This window comes from Rhincodon typus, chromosome 28, assembly GCF_021869965.1.
Source record: "Rhincodon typus isolate 14 chromosome 28, sRhiTyp1.1, whole genome shotgun sequence".
NCBI lineage: Eukaryota > Metazoa > Chordata > Chondrichthyes > Orectolobiformes > Rhincodontidae > Rhincodon > Rhincodon typus.
The window spans coordinates 1,375,401-1,389,144 of record NC_063359.1 but is presented as its reverse complement, the minus strand read 5'-3'; the positions used below and the strand labels follow the sequence as shown (position 1 = coordinate 1,389,144).

Sequence of the window (13,744 nt, the reverse complement as noted above, 5' to 3'; positions counted from 1 at the left end):
CCTGCACCTTGTTGTCTCGGATTCTCCAGCATCTGCAGTTCCTACTATCTCTGACTCTCTGACCTATCTTGGCTCCCAATCGATCAAAGCACTTATTTTGAAATTCCCACCATTAGTTTCAAATCCCTCCATGATCTAGTCCCACACCCTGTGAGGTCCTGATGTTTCAGTAAGTCTGAGCTCCTGAACACCCTCCAATTTGAATTGCTTCACCATGGGTGGTCACACAGTTTACCAGAACTCTGCAATTCCATTCCTAAACCTATCTGCCTCTTGTAGCTCACTCCCTTCTTAAAGACGCTGCTTCAAACCAATGCCTTTAACCAGGTTTTTGAACAGCTGGCACAATGTCTTACAGGCTTTTTTGCAATGCTCCTGTGCAGCGCTTTGGATGTTTCATCATGTTAACACAGCTATATAAATATAAGTTGTTGTTGTTGCACAGAGACATTAGGCTGAATTAACTCCTTCTGTCCTGAATCATTCATTGATTGTGCTGTTGACCAACCTAGTGTTACAGGATATATTTTCAACCAATCTTGCTTCCTAACTACCCCTGGGGGTGATGGGGACAGTGAATTGGTGCCCCTGGCCCACTATCCTTACCCTGCTGCGTGATGCAGGTCTAATTCTGGGCCTACTCCTTCTCAGAGTTACTTCAGGAGCACAGTGAGAAAGCAGCTAATTGGGACCTGATTTCCAGGGGATGTTGGGGCTGACTGGGGAGCATATGAAAGATAATTTGTCAGACTAACCTCTGGATCATTTAAATTTCCCGCTCCCTCTGCGCTGTGTAAACATTTAAAGCTGTCGGTAATTCAGCCACCTCCCTTGCATTTTCAGAAACGTGAACGTCATCCAAAGAAGCTTCTGGAAGTTGCCCAGGGCCAGCTCTGTCTGGTCAGCTTTCAGAAAGAAGGTGGATCCCCACCACCTTCTCTGGGACAACTAGGGATGGGTGATAAGTGCTGGGCTCAGCCAGAGACACTCATATCCCACAGGTGAATTTTAAAACGTCACAGGCACAGAGACCAGGTCCTCAGCTTCTTTCTGACTCTTTCCCCCATTCCAGTCTTAATCCACCCGTTGCCCCCATCCAGACTCCCCCTCCCCATCCCTTCCTCTTCCCCCTGTCCAGACTCCCCCTTGTCCAGCCTGTCCCTCCCCAACCAGATTCCCCCTCCCCCACCCTTTCCCCTTACCAGACTCGCACCCCCCCCACCTCTGTCCCTTCCCCTCCCCCTGCCCTCTCCTCTTCCTCCCTCCCTGCTTCCTCCTCCTGCTCCCTCCCCTTGCCCCTTTCCATTCCCCCCTCTCCATGCCTGCTACCCTTGCCTAGCCTTTCCCTCCCCTCCCCAACTCCGGCATCAGCAGCCAGGGTTTCCCGTGGCTGTGGTCACCTGGGTAGGTGGCAGCTCCATTGATTGGCTGCTGTGTTGCTGAGTGGTTTGTCATTGATGAATTGATAGGAATTCAGAGAGAGTCGGAAGACGAGGAGGGTGATAGTTGAAACATGAAGCAGACCAGGCACCTAACTTCTCGCTCCCCGTCTATGTAGTCAGTGTAATTAGGATATTGAGCTCGATGATCAGCCATGATTATATTGAATGGTGGAGCAGTTTTGAGGGGCTGAATGGCCTACTCTTCTTGTAAATCCTAAATATAGCACTCCTCAGTTTGGCCTCCTCACATCGTTTGAGGTCAGGTTTTATTTGATAATTCCTGCTGTAGAGCTTTTTTGAGAGTTTTCCCTCATTAAAGTGGCTCGATAAGAGCAAGTTATCTTCATCTGTGGTCCTTCTGTGCTGCTCCTCTGGTTCAATAGCTCCTTGTAGTGTGTAGAGCCATACAGCATGGAAACAGACCCTTCGATTCAACATTTCCGTGAACTTTGCTGTTGTTCTCAGTGAGCGGTACACAAGGGGTGCCAGGGGCACTCACCAGCTCAGGGCACTGCCACACGTTGCAGTATTCTGAGGCTGCAGAAGGGGCTTATGTGCCAGCTCCTCATGACTCCAAGATTGCTTTGCAAATGTGGTGAGAGTGAGTGGAGCCGGGAGCTTAGAATCTGAGCCAATTGCTGACACTTCTGAATTAGAAGGAAGATTGTGGCTTCATTTTGCTGCGCTTTTATATGTCATTGTGGTTTGTGTGATCTCTCCCGGAGCAGACAGAAGCCTCAGGAACTGTCCTCTTTCCTGTCTGTGCCTGGTCTCTTGTATTAAGCTGCATCAAGAAGTCAACATGTGATGTTATAAACAGATGCAATGTGACCACAACAATCACACATACGCACACACAGAACAACATACCCAAACTCACTCCCCACACAGCACTCACACAAGTACACGCACAACAGGAACACACACGTGAGTTTGTGCGTGTGAGTGAGTGTGTGCATGTGAGTGTGTGTGAGTCTGTGTGTGGTGAGTGAATGTGAGTGTGTGTGACTATGTGTGTGAGTTTGAGTGTGAGTGTGTGTGTGCATGTGAGTGTGGTCTGTGTGTGTGATAGTGAGCGAAATTGTGTGTGTGAATGAGTGTGTGTGAGTGTGTGCGTGAGTTTGAGTCTGTGTGTGTGTGAGAATGAGATTGTGTGTGTGTTTGTATTTGTGTGAGATTGTGTGTGAGTGTGTGTGTGTGTGAGATTGTGAGTGTGTGTGTGTGTGAGATTGTGTGTGTGTGTGAGTGAGATTGTCTGTGTGTGTGTGTGAGTGCATATGTGTGTGTGTTTGTGTGAGAGTGAGATTGTGTGTGTGTGTGTGAGTGAGATCGTGTGTGTGTGTGTTTGTGTGAGAGTGCGTGTGTGTGTGTGTGTGTGTGTGTGTGTGTGAGAGAGAGAGTGCCAGTGGGTATGTGTGTGTGTGTGTGAGAGTGTGTGTGTGTGTGAGAGTGCATGCATGTGTGTATGTATGGGGGTGTCGGGGTGTGTGTGTGTGAGTGTGTGTGTGTGAGATTGTGTGTGTGTGTGAGAGTGAGATTGTGTGCGTGTGTTTGTGTGTAAGTGCATGTGTGTGTGAGTGAGATTGTGTGCGTGTGTGTGTGTGTGCGCGTGTGTGTGTGTGAGAGAGTGAGATTGTGTGTGTGTGTGAGAGTGAGATATTGTGTGTGTGTGTGCGTGTGTGAGATTGTGTGTGTGTGTGCATGTGTGTGTGTATGTGTGCATGTGCGTGTGTTTATGTGTGTGTATGTGTATGTGTCTGTGTGTGTGTGTGTATGTGTGTGTGTATGAGTGTGTGTGTGTGTGTGTGTGCATGTGTATGAGTGTGTGTGTGTATGTGTGTGTGCGCGTGTGTGTGTATGTGCGTGCGTGTGTATGTGTGTGCGTGTGTGTGTGCGTGCGTGTGTGTGTATGTGTGTGTGCTTGTGTGCGTGTGTGTGCTTGTGTGCGTGTGTGCTTGTGTGCGTGTGTATGTGTGTGCGTGTGCATGTGTGTGTGTATGTATGTGTGTATACGTGTATGCGTGTGTGTGTGTGAGATCAGCGCCCCCTCAGGGTTGTCTACAAGGAAACTGTAAACAGCCCAAAGTTTTAAGAAAATGAATGGAGATCACAGGACTGTTGTAGAAAGTGCTCTCTTTGTGTGAAGTGTCCAGCTGAGCACTAGGTTAGCGTCCCTCTGCATCCAAAGTGACTTCAGTGTTCTTTCACCTTTCCTCTCCCTCTGATAGGTTTGGGTACCTCAGCAGCTGTAGCGGGGTGTGAGGAAGCTGGCTTTCTACGACACCACCTTGTCCCAAGGTGTGTTTTGGTAGTTGTGGGGCTTAAAGGGTACCAGTGTCGCCAGGACAGGGGGCAGGGGTCAAGGTCCTGACCTGATGGAGGGCTTTGATTCACAGTAGATTCCCAAGGCACCTTGACTGCACTGTGCTCTGCAAGCCTGTTCTCCAACATTCCCTCAAGAGTTGAGAAATCTTAGCCCTTTCTCCCATCGAGTTGCCAGCCTTTCTCATTACTCTGCTCTCCAGAGTGTGACCTCGAGTCGACATCGATGGGTTACCCTTGAGGTGACCAATGGAGATTGGGGGGCAAGACGTAAAGAATGTATCTGTGAGGTTCAACCCTGTTCCTCAGAGAAATAGTTTGAGGCGCAGTGTCCTGGTTCAAGAACCCAAGCATTCGTGGAAAAACCTAAAGATGTGTTAATGTTGTGAGCTGGTATCCTTACCCAAGATTTTATTCAATGTTTGATGCCTGATATGCAGCCAGGAGAAGCAGACTAGAAACTTGCTCACTAACTGGCTGGAGATATCCAATCCCCAATTCAGCACATGCACATTCCCATTTCTCTTCACCAGTTCGGCAGCTTGCTCCTTGAAGGGGGATTGTGAACCTTATGTCACACATGACACCCCATGCACCATCTGAGTAAGTCATACTTTTTGTGCATGTTCATTTCATGCAGAAGGAGAAATATTAACAGATATTAGGGTGTGTACATGAGAACCTTACCTGCATTGATAGACACAGATAGAGATTTCAATCCCCAAATTTATTGTGCACGGTTTCCAATTCTTCTAAATTTTGTGTCATCAGCAACCTTTGAAATTGTCCCCTGCACACCAAGGTCTACATTGGTACGAATAACTTAGGTCGGATGTAGGATGAGGTACTGCAATCAGAATTTGGGGAGTGAGTTGGAAAGTTAGCAAGCAGGGCAGACTGAAAGAGAGGTTGGCAGGAAAAGCAGGAGCTGAACAATGGGCTACCTTCAAAGAAGACATGGTTTGGGTACAATCAAGGTATTAGTCCTTCAAATGGGAAAGGTTACACCAACAAACCCTGAGGTCTCTGAATGATAATAGAGACTAAAATTAGGATAGAGAAGTAAAAGTGCGCTTGTGAAAAGTGTCAGGTAGAAAATAAAACTGAGAACCAAGAGGAATATCAAAGGATCGCAGGAGTGCTGAATAAAGGAAACAAGAGAATCAAAGAGGAATTGTGAGAAAAGACTAGCAGCTAACATAAATAGATGTCCCAAAGTCTTCTATATAAATTATATAACCTCGGTAAGAGGAGGAGTACAGCAAAGGGGATTAGTACTTTGAGGCAAGGGACACAGCTGAGGTGTTAGATGTATTTTTACCAAAGAACGAGATGCTAGCTAGGCCATGATGACAGATGAAGGAGCTTAGTCACTGGAAGGATTTGAAATTAATAGGGCAGAAGTGTTGGATAAACTGATGATACTTAAAGTTGAGAAGACACCAGGACTGGATGAGATGTGAGCAAGGACTTTAAAGGATGTGAGAGTGGAAATTACAGGAACCCTGACCATAATATTTCAGTCTTCCCAGACTCCGGGGAAGTGCCAGGAGGCTGAAGAATTGCAATCATTGTGCCCTTATACAGAAACAAGGTGTAGCAAGAAGCCCACCACCTATAGAACAGTCATATTAACATTAGTGGCCTATCAAAATGATAATCCAGGACAGAGTTGACAGTCACTTGGATAAAGATGGATTCATTAAGGAAAGCATTTTTCAAAGGTAAGTAACTAATTTTCTTCATGAAAAATGGGCAGGGACTTCAGCATAGACTCATACAACATGGAAATAGGCCCCTCGGCCCAACTCATCCATGCCGCCAGGTTTCCTAAACTGAATTAGTCCCAGCATAGTTAAGAAGGCATATGGGACACTTGTCTTTATCAGTTGAGACATAAAATCATAAGAACAGGGAGGTAATGTTGGAGCTGTACAGAACTTGGGTTAGGCCATAGCTGAAGGACTGTGTGAAGTTCTGGTCACTACATTATAGGAAGGATATAATTGCACTGGAAGGAGTGCAGAGGAGATTCACCAGGATAGTGCCTGGGATGGAGCATTTCAGCAATGAAGAGAGGCTGGGTAAGCTCAGGTTGTTTTCTTTGGAGCATACAAGGTTGAGAGGGTACCTAACTGAGGCGCGCAAGATTATGAGGGACATGGGGAGGGTGGATAGAAAACAACTGTTCACTTTAGCTGAAAAGGCCCAGAATAAGGGGGTATAATTTTAAGGTAAAAGTCAGGGGTATTAGAGAGGACTTGAGGTATAATTTATTTTCCCAGAAGGTGATGGGGATCTGAAATGCCCTGCCTGGGAGAGTAGCTGAGGCAGGAGACCTGACAATGTTAAAGACAACTTGGATGAGCTTTGGAATAGTCAAAGCTATGGGCCTGGTGCAGGAAAAGTGGGACTAGTGTAGATTCAGTGTAGCTCTGGTGGTATAGACTTGATGAGCCAAAGAATCTCTTTTGGACTGTATGATTCTAGTGTTCCCATGTATCTGCTGCTTCTGTTCTTCTATCTAGAAGTGGCCATGGGTTTGGAAGATGCTGTCAATAGAGCCTTGGCGAGTTTCTGCAGTTAGCTATGATGGTAGTGTCATACAACACGATGGAGGGTATCCTCAATGTGAAGATGGGATTTTGTCTTCACAAGGTCTGCATGGTAATCACCCTTATTGACTCTGTCATGGACAGACACATCTAGAACATGTCAATTTTTTTTTGCTGCCATTCTAGAGGGCAATGAAGAGTCAACCACATTGCTGTTGGTCTGGAGTCACGTGCAAATGAGACCAAGTAAGGACATCAGATTTCCTTCCCTAAAGGACATTAGTGAACAGATAGATTTTCACAACAATCGACAGTGGTTACATGGTCATTATTAGAACTTTCATTCTAGATTTTCTTGAATTCAAATTCCAAAAGTGTCGTGTAGTCTGAACCCAGCTCTCTAGTTTACCCAGTCGCAGCAAAACCCCCAGGAGACCATCACTTCCCCTCAAAGCACTTCCATTTATTTCATTTTATTAAAGGTGTTATATAAAAGGAAGTTATGCTTGTTGCTTTATCCTGCATTTCTCTGTAATTTATACATATTCCATTGTATGGAGTAAATATTGTTGAGTGTGAATGTTATTAAAACTCAGATTAAATTTAATTTCAGCAGCAAATCTGAAATCTATAATAACTATAGTAACCATGGCAACAGTGAGTGTGTGGGTGGTGATGCTGACTGTCAGCGAGGAACCTGTGTTCCAGATTCTGCTGGAGATCAATTAACAACATTAAAACAACAAAACCAGATCCCCCAAGAGGATTGGGGGAATCTACATCACACCCAGTCCACCATTTGACAAATACCTGAACCAGGCACAAGGCCTATAGGAGGAACAAGGGCCTGTGCAAGACAGCCAGGACTGTAGGAGGGCATGGGGCATGTGCAGGAGGGCACAGGGCCTGTAGGAGGGCACGGGACATGTGCAGGTGGTACCCGGGGCCTGTAGGAGGGCACGGGGAATGTACAGGAGGACTTAGGGCCTGTAGGAGGGCACGGGACATGTGCAGGAGGGTCCGGGGCCTGTAGGAGGGCACGGGGCATGTGCAGGAGGGCCTAGGGCCTGTAGGAGGGCATGGGGCATGTGCAGGAGGGCCAAGGGCCTGTAGGAGGGCATGGGGCATGTGTAGGAGGGCTCAGAGCCTGTAGGAGGGCCTGGTGCCTTTGGGAGGATGCTGAGCCTGTGTGGGAGGGCTGGGCCTGTAGAAGGGCCCGGAGCCTTTGAGAGAGAGGCCTAGCTGAGAGAAGATGAGGAGCAGGGCACTCAGTTGAGTTGCCTAGCATCACCAGTTTTAGTCAGAAACCTGTCATGTGGCTTTATCATGAAGTACAGAGCAAAGGCCCCAATCTGACTGTCTCATCAATCAACACCCACACACACATCGGTTAGCAAGGGGAGATGGTTACTATAGCTACCAAATGCTTTCAGATGCTGCTGCTGAAACACAGGATTATTTTATTTGATGTAAATTCTGATCACAGGCTATGAAATGTTAATGAACTGCAATGAAGTACATGATGAACACTCAAACATAACAGGGGAAAGGTCTATAACCTTATCCCCACAGCAAAACCACTTAGTCACCTGGTTCAGGCGTCACCTCAGGTTGTGGACTCAAGCCTCACACCAGAGACTTGAAACCATAACAAGACTGTAAGTTGTAGCAATAATAAGTAGGTCATTCAGGCCTTCTGCACCCCCCTCCCCCCCCCCATTCAATTAGATCATAGTAGATCTGATAATCATTAGCTCCATTTTCCTGCCTAGTCCCACAATTGGAAGAAGCTTCTGTACTTAGTCTATACGCGAACTGTCCTCAGACTGTGCTCTGTCTGTGCTTGGCCTCTGTTCTGCCTGTGTTCAGGCTCTGTTGGGCCTGTGTTTGGTCTGTATGCCCCCTGTGCACGGCCTGTGTTCAAGCTGTGTTCAGGCTGTGTTCAGCCTGAGCTTGGCCCCTGTTTGGCCTGTTTTTGGTCTGTGTGCCCCATGTGCACAGCCTGTGTTCAGGCTGTGTTTGGCCCATGTTCGGCCTGTGCTCAGCCTGTGTTTGTCAGCTTGCACATGGCTTTTCTCCTAAGCATCTATGTAGCACGTGCCTCCTTTCACAGGGTGTAGTACTGTGTGGATTTTCCGTTCTGAGATTCAGAAACACAATGTTCATGTTTTCACACAACTGCTGAAGTCGCCGTTGACCAACTCTGCTCCATTATTAGTCAAACATTTCACCAACATTCTAAGTCTGGTCCCTGCCTGGTTCTCTCTGGCTTTGTCATTAATAACTCCATAATCTTTATAAAGTTTTATTCCAGAAACTCAAAATTTAGTGGCTGGGTTGACAAAAGGTACAATGAAAATAATTTTGCCTTTGTTCCTTCCATTTAGACTCAGGGCAATGACTTCATTAAAGTCACATGCCAATGGAAGCCCTATCTTAGGCTCTGGTTTCTTTTCTTTTGACTAATATCACGGATCTCACCAATATCTCTTCCATCATCCCTGTATATTCCTTATCACCCACGCCTGCAGCTAATAGTTGGGCTATCTCTATGTCTTTGACAGGAAGGATGAGCACATTGTCTGGACAATTTTAAGACAATTTGCATTTCTTATCTCTGATGCTTAACCACCTGATTCTGTTTTTAATTCTCCCACATTGTGGTGCCTTCATTGCTCAGACCTTTGAGTATAGGAGTTGGGACAACATGTTGAGGGTGTACAGAACGTTGCTGAGGCCTCTTCTGGAATACTGTGTCCAGATTTGGTCTCCTTGTCATAGGAAGGATATTATTAAGCTGGAGAGGGTTCAGGAAAGATTTATTACGATATCGCTGGGTATGGAAGGTTTGAATTATACAGAAAGGCTGGATAGTCTGGGACTCTTTTCATTGCAGCGTAGGAGATTGAGAGGTTTATAAAATCATGAGGGGTATAGATAGGGTTAATGATAGGTGTCTTTTTCCATAGGATGAGGGGTATAGATAGAGTTAATGATAGGTGTCTTTTCCACAGGATGAGGGGTAAGGATAGGGTTAATGATACCAAGGCATTTCTAACTTGTACAAGACTATATTTACATACTTCTGAGGCACTGGGAGGGTCCCATACCTGAATGGACCCACATTGTACTTTAGCAGGAAGACCTCAGACCATGGTCTTTCCCCACTGCGCCTTGGCAACAGCTGCCTCAAGCTTTAGTGTGTCCCTCAGCACATAGTCCTGGACCTTGGAATGTGCAAGTCTGTAACACTCAGTCGGGGTCAACTCCTTGCTCTGGAAGACCAACAAGGTTCAGGCAGACCAAAGAGTGTCCTTCACTGAGTTGATGGTCCTTCAGGAGCAGTTGATGTTTGTCTTGGCGTGTGTCCCAGGGAACAGACCGTACAGCACAGAGCCGCATCATGGAGTTGCTCAGGACAAACCTCAGCAAAACCCACTGCACCTTCCTCCTGGCTTCGTTTGCAAAGACACATTCCAGAAGAAGATGTGTGACTGTCTCAACTTCCCCACCCACCCCACCCACACCCCCGCCCACCCCCCGAACCACCACCACCCCGTAGCCACTTCAAGGGCAGTGTCTGGTGGCACAGAGAGTCCAGTTGTACATGAAGGATCTCACAGGCAGTGCCCTTCTCACCATCAGCCCAGTGATGTCTTGCTACTTGTTGGAAAGTTCTGGCGATGAGACATTCTGCCAAATGATTTTGACAGTCTGCTCAGGGAACAACCCAACAACCCAACCCTTCTCCTTTTCCAACACGAACTCGAGGACGCTGTGTGCTGACCACTTCCTGATGGGTTTGTGCTCAAAGATGTTTCTCTTTGCAAATTTCTCCACAAAGGACAGGTGTGTGCATCCAATTCTGGACACCCTGTTACAGAGAGGGTTCAGAAGAGATTTACCAGGATGCTCCTGGGAATGGGGGGTTTGGGTTATAAGGAGAGGCTGCGACTTTTTTCACTGGAGCGTAGGAGGTTGAGAGGTGACTTTGTCGAGGTTGAGAAAATCGTGAGGGGTATAGATAAAGTGAATAGCAAGTGTCTTCCCTGGGGTGTGGGATTTCAAGACTAGGGAGCACATTTTTAAGGTGAGAGGAGAAAAATTTTAACAAGACAGGATGATGTGAAATTAACTTCCAGAGGAAGTTGTGGAAGCAGGTACAGTTATAACATTTAAAAGACATTTAGATAAATATATGAATAGGAAATGTTTGGAGAGATATGGGCAAGAGCAGGCAGGGTGGGACTAGTTTAGTTTGGGATTGTGGTCAGCATGGACTGGTTGGACCGAAGGGTCTGTTTCCATGCTCTATGACTCTATGACAGGTGATATGGAACAGTCTAGGTACTTGTGGTGTTCCGCGCCAACAAGACCTGTCCCATCCTTCACAACACCGGGGCAGATAGAACCTCAGTGTGTAGTGACACTTGGTGTTTATGCACTGAGGGTCTATACACAGCTTGATGCAGCCTCACACAAAGGTGGTCATCAGGATGAGGTTGGTGTTTGGTACGTCCTTCCCGCCTTATCCATAGTTTTGTACGTGGTGTCCCTATATAAACACGGTCCACCCTAGACCTCCAGATGAAGTGGAAAATGGTTCGGGTGACTGCAGCGGTGCAGGTTCGGGGAATGGGCCAGACCTGCATCACGTACAACAACAGAGAGAGAGAGAGAGAGAGAGAGAGTGCCTCACACCTGAAGACCAGGTTTTTACCCACAATGGAGAGGGAGCGGTGTTCCCAAAGGCCCAGTTTCTGCCTCACCTTGGCAATATGCTCCTCCCCAAGTTTTTGCACACGTCCCAGCCCCTCCGAACCATATTCCCAGCGCCTTCAGGTAATCTGTCCTGATGGTGAAGGGGATAAAGGATTGGTTGGCCCCTTGGCTCCCGAGGCCAGTTCGAACTGGTCGCAGATGCTCATGAGTCTGCGAACTAACTGGATCCAAGCAGAAAACGGTGACGTCATCCATGTACAAGGAGGCCTTAACCTGCAGGTCTCCGCTGCCTGGAATAGTCACCCCCTCTCAGGCTCACATCCTTCCTGATGGACTCAATAAAAGGCTCGATACAATACACAAACAAGGTAGGAGACAGCAGGCAGCAATGCCTGACTTTGGATTCAATTGGGAAGCTTTCTGATTCCCACCCATTGATTGAGACTGCACTAAGGATGTTGGTGTAGAGCAAGCGGATCCAGTTGTGTACTCACTCCCCAGAGCCCATTTTGGAGGCATGTCCCCCATGTAGGTGTGTGATATCCTGTCAAAAGCCCTCACCAAGTCCAGGCTGATGAGGCAGGCGTTCACACCCCTGTCTCGCAAGTAGGCGAACGTATCCCTGAGGAACGCATGGCTATAAAAGATCGTCCTGCCCGGTACAGCGCAGGTTTGGTCGGGGTGGATCACCGTTCCCACAGCAGATCTGACCCGGTTGACCTGAGACAGGATTTTGTCATCTGCCTTCAGCAGTGAAATTGGTCGCTAATTTCTGATTTCCTCCCTGTCCCCCTTGTGTTTGTAGATGAGGGTGATGATACTTTTCCCCATGGATTCACACATAGTACCTGCCAAAAGCATTCTATCGTAGACCTGCAGCATGTCCTGGCTGATCAGCTCCCTCAGAGCCGAATACAACAGACAAAGTGGATGATGGCTCGGCGTAAGAACCAGGAGAAAGAACCATTTGTGATCAGGCTGCATTGAGGACTTGGCTGTAAGAGGATGGGTATGGGAGAGCCATTTGCAGTCACATTAACCTCACTGAATAGTTCAGGCTCTAGCAGACTCTAATAGAACTGCCCAGGATACAAGACAAGCAAGGACCAAGGCAGAGGTATCTGTGATTTTGGAAAGCCATTCAGGACCATTGATATGTTCAGTAAAACAGCAACAAAGCAACACATACTCTGTGCTCTACGGTCTGTTACCCGGGACACACACTGAGACAAACATCAACTGTGCGTGGAGGACCATCAACTCAGCGAAAGACGCTGTTTGGTCTGCCTGAAACTTGTTGGTCTTCCAGAACAAGCAGTTGACCCTGACTGAGTGTTGCACACTGGCACATTCCAAGGTCCAGGGCTATTTGCTGAGGGATGCACTAAAGCTTGGGGCAGCTGCTGCGAAGATGTAGTGGGGGAAAGACCACGGTCTGAGGTCTTTCTGCCAAAGGACAATGTGGATCTGCTCAGCTTTTGGACCCTCCCGATGCCTCAAATCTATGTAAATATAGTCTTGTCTTAGTGAAAAATGCCTTGGGTTTGTTTGTTCTACATATGTTAAAAAAACTGTACAGAATCAAACTGATCTAGTGACTGTCTAGGTATAGAAAGTTTTTTTATGAGCAACGTATATTTTTGGAATATTAAAAAAGTTCAGAAAAACAGTAATCATTAGACCTGAACAGGGCACAAAGTGGAACTTTACACACCAGTAAACCCCAACGGGGGAGGGGAGGTGGCAGGGTTGGGGTGGGGGTTGGTCCCAGGTGAGGGTTATGAGTCACATTTGGGAAGGACTGTTCTGAGCCTTTGTCATTATTTTGATGATGGACACTCACTGATCTATGTTGTTGGAGTTAGCAACCTTGTTTCCTCTTTGGGAGGGACGTAACCTGTGTTCATGTCGTCACTTCATTCTACGTACAGACTCCAAAAACACCCACGAAACAATACCAACCATTCACACTTGCTTTCTGTCATATTCCACTTTGGCCATGAAGTTTATTGTCTCGTATCGGATAGATTTTTGTTTTTACGTCCAGCCCTCACCTTTAAATAACCATCCTCCGTTACTGTGCTATATTCCAGTGAGCCAGAGTTGAGGGATATAACTGGAACCAATTGGTACATCCCTTATAGAGTCACACATTGCAATCAGGCACCTCCAGAGCCATAGCTACACCTTCATTCTGTGTGTGTTTATAACAGTCCCAGGTGAACACTCAGTAATGTTCACCACATGAATATGATTAGAGACAGTTAACATTTCATTAACACAAGGTAGCCAACCACAGTGTGAGAGACACATTGACATGGAGGGCCGTATGGCACTGTGGCAGTGCCCTGCCTCTGGGCTAGAAGATCTGGGTTCAAGGCCCATGTGTGCTCCATGTCCAAACAGGGGGTTGATTAAAGTAACTACTTAGTGGACTATTAATCCAGAACACAACCAACTTCCCCTCCAACCACCAGCAACCCACCCTCCCCAACCACCATCTACTGCCCCCCCACCAGCCCCATCACCACCACCAACAATCCACCCACCCCCATCACCCCCCCCACCACCCCCATCACCACCAGCACACCACGCCCCCACCCCCATCACCACCACCAACACACCACCCACCCCCATCACCACCCCCACCACCCCCATCACCACCACCAACACACCACCCCCCCACCCCCATCACCACCCCCA

At 47.4% G+C, this 13,744-nt stretch overlaps 1 protein-coding gene across 1 annotated transcript in view; it reads left to right on the top strand.

The window, feature by feature from the left end:
* LOC109937976 (UDP-N-acetylglucosamine pyrophosphorylase 1, like 1) overlaps positions 1 to 13,744 on the top strand; it is a 318,016-nt gene that overhangs the window by 270,949 nt on the left and 33,323 nt on the right. The gene's annotated exons all lie outside the window — the stretch shown is intronic.